The following is a 10,000-nucleotide window of genomic DNA, read 5'->3' on the forward strand; positions in this document are numbered from 1 at the left end:
ATGGCCGTGAAAAACTGAAGTTCAACGACAATGAAGATATTTTCCTTAATTCAAATTACTGGAAGAATGACACCTTTCGCTGTAAAGTTACACTTTCACAATGGCACTCAAAATTCATCATTCCTCCATGGGAAAAGGCCAGATCCTCCTGCCTGTTATTAATCCATTCAAGTCACTGATTGTCTGATGTTGGTAATGGTATACTAGATCCTTCAGATAACCAAAAAGGTAACAATCTGGAGGGCTTAAACCGGCTTAGTTTGGCTGCCGCTCATTTTCAAACCTCGTGCTGTTCCCCGATCCCCGCATTTGAAAACTCTTTTTGAAATTGCACAAAAGTCAAAGCACTTGTCACATGCATAAGCTGAAGTTAATTTACACCGAAGTAACTCGGCCAGCAGATGTAGAAGTTTTAGCATTGTTGTGGGTTGCACCTTTTGGGGGGTCACCCTGTACCGTATTTGGACTGAATTAATACTGGGAGGTCTTCTGTATTTCACTTCAAAGTCTACTCCTTGCTAAAATCATGATACAAGTATACCCCGACAACAGCCCCTCGGCGAGCCTCCGAAGAGTCAGATCGGCAGAACATCGATCTTCATCGTACAATGATAATCGTGCATGGTTGTCCCGCTTGAGGCCATACATTTGTATTGTTGATTTATATGCGGTTCAAGACAACTTTAATCCGCATCTGTGATACCGTCCTTAGCTGATTGGGTATCTGAGCCATGTTGTCATGAATAAACGCCTTATTATATTGCCTACGGCTGTGATCTAGACAGCTTAATTTGCTTTTGTAAAACAGGACACCCCCCTCCACCACCCCCGACCACCCACAGCCCCTCCCCCTTTCCGTTTCTCTACCCCTTCCCACTCTCTACTACCGTCACACTACTATCCTTCATCCCCATTCTCCCGAACGGGCGCCTATATTATGGCTGGGAAGTAAAACGCTTCTGTTTGCCCGTGGAAGACTGAGGACATCCTCCACCCTCACCCTCTCCTACCTTTCATCCTTTTCTTCATGAACGCTTATAACTGTGGACTAGAAAGCTTTCAAGTTTGCCTGTGTAATACAGAGAACATCTCTCGCCCCCCCCCCCCCCCCCCCATCCTCTGTCTTGCCTCCCCCCCCCCTTAGGTCACACTTTCCGAACTCTGCATACCATATCCCTCCCGCCCCTATTCCCCCCCCCCCCCCCTCTCTCACTCCTATCCTCCTCTGTCTTGCCCCCGTCTATCCTTGGCATTCGATGTCAGTAATCCCACACGTTTTGGGCTTATTTTTGTGGGCCACAAACGCGAAATGTGCCTCACAAATTTTTGGGCTTATTTTTGTGGGGCACATTTTGGTTTTGTGGGCCACAAACTGTATTTGTGGAGCATAAAATAAGGGGCACAAATTAAGCTTCATAAAAAATAAGGACAAATATTTGTGGGGCTTAAACAGTGTTTTTGGCCAAAAAAATGTTTTGGGCTCTTTTTTTTCCTCCTTATTTTGGACGTTGAGCGTGGTTTTCAGACCTACTGCGTTTCGGTTTTTAGTTAATGGCGGTCGAAGGCGATCTGTTTGGACAGAATCTCCAATGGCAATGGTGTTTGCTAATGCGAGAGAATTGGGACGGGCGAACCTTTGCATATTAACCAGAGGTAAGTTTCCATGTTTCGTTTCATAACTGAGAGTGGGTTTATGGTAGTATGTGTTGCAACAGGTGTCATTTCGACTCACTCGAGTCACTGTCAGTGTCACTGTGACTGTCAGTCCACAGGCGCAAGGTATCGTTCACTGAACCAACACGTAGTTGCCCTGTACAGGGATTTTCTCATTAATTTGAAGAAGAAGATTATCACTACCACGTTTTTGCAACCTCTTTTCAAGGTGCATGATCATAATATTTTATAAATTCTTTTTGTTTTTAAAGATTGAGTCTAACTTGAAATACTCAAATAGGTAACCTTCTGATCGGCCGTTCCCAATTATTTTACTTGCAGGTTGGCATCAATCAGAAGAGAGCTAGAGCTAGTATTTCAACTTCAAGGTCTCCTCTCAGCTGAAAAAACCAACCGATTGCTGCATGATCTTGAGGCTGTCACTGACAGAAGTAAAATATTTGATGCCACTGCCGCAAATCAGGTAAGAGTAAGGCGAAGAGGTTTTATTATGTACAACTGTCAGTGTTATGATGTACAGTGTGTTTTTTCCTTCCCCTCCCTTACATTCTCAAGTTCTGGTCAGAATAACTCATATGGAGGTGTGTGTGTGACTGTGAGCAAGACTGGAAGAGTGTTTTCATTTTATTTTTATAATTCATGTTCAGGGATAATAATAAAATAATGAACACCTAAGAGTCCAAACCACAGAACTGCTCGAACCTCTTAGCTTTATTTCACCAGTAAGATGATCATGCAGTTCCTCCAGTATTAGAATCATTTTTAATACTAGAAGCGCATGACTTTCAGTGTGTACCTTTAAGTTTAATAAAGTACAATGTATTGCTGTAAACAGTCACTCACTCACTCACTGTCAGGATATATCTCATTCTCAGTGAAACTGTGTGTCAAGTTCTATTATTTTTTTCCTTTGTGCTCTACACACATGCATACATGTTATACATACATATATATATATATACATGTTATGTAATATGCATGTATATATATATATATATATATATATATATATATATATATATATATATATATATATATATGCACACATCAACTTGTCTACATTGTATGTCTGTCACTCTATCAGTCTATGTGAACAGATTCAGTTCACTGATTCAGTCAAAACTTCACTAAATGTAAAAGGACTTATAAAATTTTATATTCTAGAAAGATATCAATGCCACTGTCCACAGTATCATAAGAATCAAGCGTTAATGTTGGTTTGGTCGTCTGTTGTCGTTTTTTGTTGTTGTTGTTTTATGGGGGAGGGTGCAGTGTGTAAATTCATCTGGTTCTGTGGACAGTGTGTTTGTTGTTCCTCCACATAGCTAAATATCATACTGCATGTAGCTCCTAGTACTACTTGTCCTGTCAACTAACTGTTTTAAATTTGTTGCTCAGAGGAATGTTACTTCAGCCAATATTATATATTACAGGTTGGCATCGATCCGGCACAGTGGAAGAAGCAGATTGATTCCTTCATGATCGGGAGGCTGTCAAGACTCAAATGGGAAATATTTCATGCTAATGGCAATTCAGGTAAGAGTTCTGCTACATGATCATATTGTGTTTTATGCTCCCTCTCAGTCTCAAGTTCTGGTTACATTCTGACTGTTGGTGTGTGTTTGTGTGTGAGAACCGAAGTGTGTTTGTGTGTGTGTGTGTGTGTGTGTGTGTGTGTGTGTGTGTGTGTGTGTGTGTGTTTGATTTTCCCTGGCCAGTCAGGAGAGCTGCCAGACATTAATAGTAATAATACCTGCAGATTTTTCTAGCCCTGCAGATTGATGTTACAGACCTTTGCTTTGCTTTTTGAATTTGATAGCAAGCGCTGACAGGGAATGTGTCTTCTATATTTCATATTAAAAAGTAGGCATTGGAACTTGTCTATCAGGGAATTAGAATGTTTACGCTCTTGGCATTTATGTGGGTTTAGTGTGTGTGTGTGTGTCAGTTACAAACACAATTTACTCCTTACTCATACTTAAAACTTGTTCTTGTCATTGTGTTTGAATTTAAGATCAGTTCCTTTGTCATTCATTTGTCAGTATAGGGACAGAAGATGACGAAGACCTGGCCAGTGAATGTGGATGAAAAGCAGTGCTATCCAGGTCCAGCTGTGATCGATGGGGAAACTACAGCAACAGCGGCAGTAAATGTCCACTCAGTATTGGTTGTACTGAGCTTTACAACTTGTTGCTATTGTAAATTTGTGTCAATGTTTTAAAGGCCCACTACGCCTCATTTAAAAAGTTGTCCTCACCTTTAACATGGGATAAGACCATCCCTCCACTTGGTCACAGACCAAAAATCAACACTTTGACTGCTTTCTGTAGTGAGGTAGATGTTTTGGTGGTTGCGGTGAATTTATTTTTTCTTTCGAAGAAGCTGTACCTGAATGTATTCTTTAAAAAGATACCACTCTGCATAGAGAGCCTTGAGGCAGTTCATTTTTGGTATGCAACTATTAGTGCCCGTATGGTCTTATTTCATTTAAAAGCCTCGGGGATGTCGTCAGGCGTCAGACATAGACAGATTGAAAGGCTCAGATGTCTGATTCACATAGCCGCATGGCGGTCAGATGTGATCATGTCCTATCGTTTTGAACTGAGCGCTGTCATTGTCCTATAAGAACTCTATTCCTTCGGACAGCGCACTATTCTATATTTTTCTCTCAAGATACACATTTTCAAAAAGCGACCGAGCACTCTCGCGTATTTGTGCACTGAAGTTGTGCAGTGCGGATCTTGTGTTTTCGGGAATTCCAAACCGTTTGTGATATGGGCTGTTTGGGCACACCTGTCTGCAGCACATTAAAGTTAGGAGTACGGGAGACAACTCCAACTGACCATAAGTCTTGCATCTGCTTTTGGTTTCAGTTCAAGACATTTTGACGAAGCGCATTGAATTATGCCACCGAAATAAAACTAAGGCCTGTCCACTTACAAAAATTGCTCGGTCAAAGTACAGTAAATCTTACATTTTGTTAAGGAAATGTGCGGCAGTAAAATTGAATTTGGAGAATACATGGAATAACCTGGTTTTCTGGGAAGTGACATAAAAATAAATAGAACAATTGTGAATACTTCTTCTTCTTCTTCTGTGTTTGTGGGCTGAAACTCCCACGTACACTCATGTTTTTGTACGAGTGGATTTTTACCTGTATGACCGTTTTTACCCCGCCATTTAGGCAGCCATACGCCGCTTTCGGAGGATTGTGAATACTGATCGACATAGAGTGCCGTTGCTATGGAAACAGTCGTTACATTGGATTTCTAGGAAACAGTTTAACAGCGACATAATACATCAGAAATTCCTAATATTTGGCACAAAGATGCACATGTATCGTATCAACAATCATATAGAACGATTTTTTTACAACAGACTACAGTTGAATTTTGATATCTTTTGTCATAAGAATGAACGAATTTCTCACTGCATATTCATTACAATACCCCCCGCGGGTTAGGGGGAGTCCCATATTGGTTGGGACGAGAAAGAATTTACCTGATGCTACCCAGCATGTCGTAAGAGGCGACTAACGGTTCTGTTTCTCCTTTTACCCTTGTTAAGTGTTTCTTGTATAGAATATAGTCAATGTTTGTAAAGATTTTAGTCAAGCAGTATGTAAGAAATGTTAAGTTTTTTGTACTGGAAACTTGCATTCTCCCAGTAAGGTCATATATTGTACTACGTTGCAAGCCCCTGGAGCAATTTTTTGATTGGTGCTTTTGTGAACAAGAAACAATTAACAAGTGGCTCTATCCCATCTCCCCCCTTTCCCCTATCCCATCTCCCCCCTTTCCCCGTCGCGATATAACCTTGAATGGTTGAAAACGACGTTAAACACCAAATAAAGATTCATTACAATAATTAATTTAAATTCAACTGTAGTTGTTTAAAAAAAAAAACACGTTCTATATGATTGTAGATATAATACATGTGTATCCTTGTGCCAAATATTATGAATTTCTGATGTATGATGTTGCTGTAAAGCCGTTTTCTAGAAATCCCATTTGACGCTGTAAATGCCAGTTTTCATCGCAACAGCCGTCAATATCCATCCACAATGTTTTCATTCATTTTAATAAGTCACTTCAATAACTACCCAGAAAACTAAGTTATTCCTTGACTGTATTCTTCAAGTTTAAGTTTGGTAATTTTACTGCCGCACATTGCCTTAAATCATAAATAAAGGGTTCCAGTAACATACCTTTCTTCTTTATTGATTATGAACTTTGGAAGATTAGATGTTGGATCTGTTTTTAAAAAATATTTCCTTGATGTGTTGTACTAAGATCAACCGTCTGCTTGGACATATACTAAAGATCCACTACCTGGCTGCTGTCTGCGGAAAATCGATTAATTCATAGAAAAATATGCCTTTCAGGGAAGCAGCTAGCCGGTTGACTGTACATGTGTTTGTGTAGAGGTGTTCTTATTGCATGTTCAAGCCAGGACAGATGGTGACCTGAAACATTTACACATTACATATGTATGCAGGACTGCTACTTTTAAGCTTAGGTGCAAGTGACGAAGTGTGATGATATATTTGTTTGACTGATTATGGGCATTAAAATAAAACTGCAAAAAGAATACTTACACTTGAGATCTGATTTTGTGTGTGTGCGCATGAGGGTGTGTGTGGGCAATTTGACATACTTGCAGAAGAAACAAACAGAGGTAACTGATAAACTGCATTTATTAACACAAAGATGTAAACAAAGTGAGTTCACACATTTCACAAAAGTAAAACAAGGCAGTCTCACATGCATTCACAATATTTAGTACTCGACTCGCATGAATGGCCAAAGATTATAGGCTGAGAATGCAAGTTCTAATTTGGCACATTTGTACATGTAGCTGCATCCGCTAGACATATATATATCCATCTTACAATAAAAAAAACTACCGTAGTGGTTAGGACATCTGCCTGAAAATCTAGGTCCTAGGTTCGAATCTCTACAGAGGCATTTAATTTTTCCCCTTGGTTGAAATAAAAAATGCTCAATCCAGAGAGAGCAACCGTAAAGTTACCAGGGTAAAAGTAAAGCGTTGAATGCAGCTATGAAGGTCATGCCAGCAGTGTGGGTCAAGATTCAGGCCGCCTTCTATGCACAGAATTCGGTGTAGGATTCTCAGCTCTATCTTTACAAACACATAATCCCCAATAGTCATACAGTGGAACCCCCCTTTTAAGACCCCCTCCATTTTAAGACCTTGTTTTCTCAGACTTTCTGTTCATAACCTCTGTAAATTTTAAATTTTACCTCCATTTTAAGACCCCCTCCTTTTTAAGACCTGATTTTCTCAGATTTTTGGAGGTCTTAAAAGGGGGGTTCCACTGTAGCTGTAAGACATAATTTTGTTTAAAACTCTTATACCTTTTGGGGGAAATAAATTAATAAGAAAAGACATCACCACACTAAGAAGTCAGGGTGCTGACTTTTGCTATGTGACCAAGTGGAAGGATTTTCTTATCCCATGCAAAAAGCCTGATGAAGGTCTGACACAGTGAGGTGAAGTGTTTTAATGAGGCAGAGCAGGCCTTTAAAAAATAAGTTCACCACATCCAAGTGAAAGACACAATCTTGGCAAACTGTATTACAAAAGCAACATTTCAGCACAACATAAGAATGAATTGAACCATCCAGGATGCACCAGAACGACCCAAAAACAGAATCAATGAAAATCTTAAACAAGATAAAGTACTGACTAGGATTCAAAGGAAGAAAAATTCATGGGTTAACACATTTCATGTGCATAATGCAGTTAAAAGATCTAAATTCTAATATTGCAAACAAAGTCTATACATGAACACGCATTGACCGAAACATACACACACATCTCCCAAAGCTAAGCCTGTGTGTAAAATACTGCCTGTGAACAACTTAACTTAAAGCACTCAAACAACATAAAAGTCTAAGATAATATCACTTTATGTAGTAAAAACAAACAAACCGCTGTTTGCTGTAAGAAAATATCTGCATACCAAACACTACCTGTATTTAGTTGAATTGACAACTTACATTTATAAGTCAAAATGTACCCTTTGATCCACATCGCACCACACATTATTTGTGTAGAATGTTATTGTTAATGTGTTACATGTTCATTTCACCACAAAGGCAACAGAAAACCTCTGTAAGTGTCAGCATATTCAGATGGACTATATTAAAGCAGTTCTGGTAGCTCCGTCAGCACATAATGGACTGAATCTGATCATCATCCTCAGCAAAGCCAGGCACTACTCTGCAAGCTGCCTGCACATCATATCTCGGCACCTCACTTCCTGGAAAATACAGAAAATGTATTACTGAGCACATCCAGACTTTGCTGTGCACTGATGGGGATATGTTTTGGGTATCGAGAAGAGGGTGTGGGGTGCGGGAAGGTAGGTAGGAGGTAATACTTGTTCTTCACAAGATCAGTGGGATGGAGAATGGTGGGGGTGATACTGACAGTGACAACTATGAACTAAACTGTAAACCTTATTCTGTAATATTACAGGTGCCATCATTTCTTCCTGTGAAAACCATTTATTTCATGGATATAATAGATATACTTTCATCATTAAAATTAAAAAGATAATCTTTCATCTTAAAATTAAAAAGACTTCCTCACAAGAACCTTTCTAACGACATGATATCTTGTTATGCTGCTGATGTGAGCGGCTTTTCTGGAATGTGATGGAAAGTTACTATTTTTTAAATTCAGCATGAGCCAATTCATCCCACACACATTCCCTATTTAGCGTTGACACCTTACAGTTTTGTTGAGAAATGTGATGTGAATTCATTCAGAAAATTCTAACTCTGCGCAGGGGCAGTCAGGGTGTTGGATGTAGAAGTAGGTATCCAAGTACACAGGCGGTATTACAATTTACATTGTAACTCTTATTCCATGTAAAAAAAAAAACTATAAAAAAACAACTTGCCAGATCTGTGATTGTGAACCAAGGAAAGGACTGACTGTATTTAAAATAATTCCAGTAATGAGTAAATCTTTCATTCTAGCTATTTCATGTTTTACTTTCTTGCATCACAATAGTTCAATGTTCATACAAACAGTATAATGCACTTTATGAGTATAGGGTTGCAACAAACTTTAAGATGGGAAGGAGAGAGAAAATAAAGATATTTGTACCATTATGTATATAAAGTACATCATACCAATTACCATGCACAGTATTACTATGCATCTTCAAATACATGTATGAATAATTTCATCTACAAAGTACTTGTTATTCAATTTACAAAGAACAAAAGACTGCTGAATGATCTACATCAGTACATGTTTATAGCTTCAGACTACCATCACCAATACCCAATGTTACATATATTTTACCATACAGATTTGACAAGCAAAAGCTGTAAGTGGTAAAGAAATGTGTAACTTACTCTTCAGGAGTAGTCTGTAATGTAAAGCACCACGCCAAGTCATCCTGATATCTCTCCAGTACATGTATGCATCCATGTTTAAAGGTAAACTGTTGGAACTGGAAGACAGGAGCTGTATGAATGATGCACATCATCTCTGGTTTCTCGGGAGGCCTGAAAACAACCATAACAATATTATCATAACTATTAACATGTCTTGAAAATGAAATAAGTACTATTTCAACTTCACTATCAGACGATTCAGAGCAAAATCACTCACTAATTCAGTAATTGTTTTGTTTATTCTTTTACAACCATAGTTCATACACTGATACAGCAGCATTTGATTATGTGCATACAGATTAAAGATCAAGCATTTTCTAAACTTGAGTAAAAAAAAAGAACAGAACAAGCACACACTCTGTGACTCACACTCACAGTCACATCCAGTTACTCATTAACACACACATACACAACAGATGAATCTTGCTCAGTTCTACAAAGGCCACGTTTGCTATGGTCATGTCTTGGATTTTAAAAACAATAACTTACCTGCTTGTTGATCCAAACCGATGATACTAAGTGTAGAACAGTGCGATTCATCGCCAACCTCCCCATTCAAGGCAGACCGTGTCCAAAATCAGCTGTATCATTCACATCCCGATTGAATTCTTTCAGAAGGGCAGTCGGTGTTTCAACTTCTTTGTCGGTATATTTCTCTGGTGGACGTGTTGAACTGCCAAATATTAGATTGTTTTCAATAATATATATCAGTCACGACGGCCGCCATGTTTTTTGTCATCAATACTATTCATGTACTCCACTAAGGAAGAGCGTTTTATTGTGTCTTAAAACCGACTTCTCGGGAAAGTGATCAATCGAATTTTATGGTCCACAAAAACTTGCTTCATATTTTATTTAAGGGCTACTTTTATTTGCCTTTATTTTTATGG

General features: G+C 38.8%; 2 long non-coding RNA genes across 3 annotated transcripts in view; one reads left to right on the forward strand and one right to left on the reverse strand.

Moving 5' to 3' along the window:
- Positions 1-2,701: 2,701 nt before the first annotated feature.
- On the forward strand, positions 2,702-6,264 carry LOC138978364 (uncharacterized). Its single transcript, XR_011459659.1, has 2 exons — positions 2,702-3,210; positions 3,722-6,264. It is a non-coding gene; the product is annotated as an uncharacterized lncRNA (long non-coding RNA).
- Positions 6,265-6,352: 88 nt separating this feature from the next.
- The window catches only part of LOC138978361 (uncharacterized), a 3,814-nt gene continuing 166 nt past the window's right edge, over positions 6,353-10,000 (reverse strand). The window contains exons 1-3 of one of the 2 annotated variants that reach the window (XR_011459656.1): positions 9,600-10,000; positions 9,069-9,221; positions 6,353-7,960 (exon numbers count right to left, since the gene is read on the reverse strand). The exon at positions 9,600-10,000 is cut by the window's right edge and continues 166 nt beyond it. This is a non-coding gene — a long non-coding RNA (uncharacterized lncRNA). Of the gene's footprint in view, positions 7,961-9,068; positions 9,532-9,599 lie in introns of those variants that run through there. The other variant, XR_011459655.1, reaches the window with a different exon arrangement.

The sequence above is a fragment of the Littorina saxatilis genome, linkage group LG10 (assembly GCF_037325665.1).
Source record: "Littorina saxatilis isolate snail1 linkage group LG10, US_GU_Lsax_2.0, whole genome shotgun sequence".
NCBI lineage: Eukaryota > Metazoa > Mollusca > Gastropoda > Littorinimorpha > Littorinidae > Littorina > Littorina saxatilis.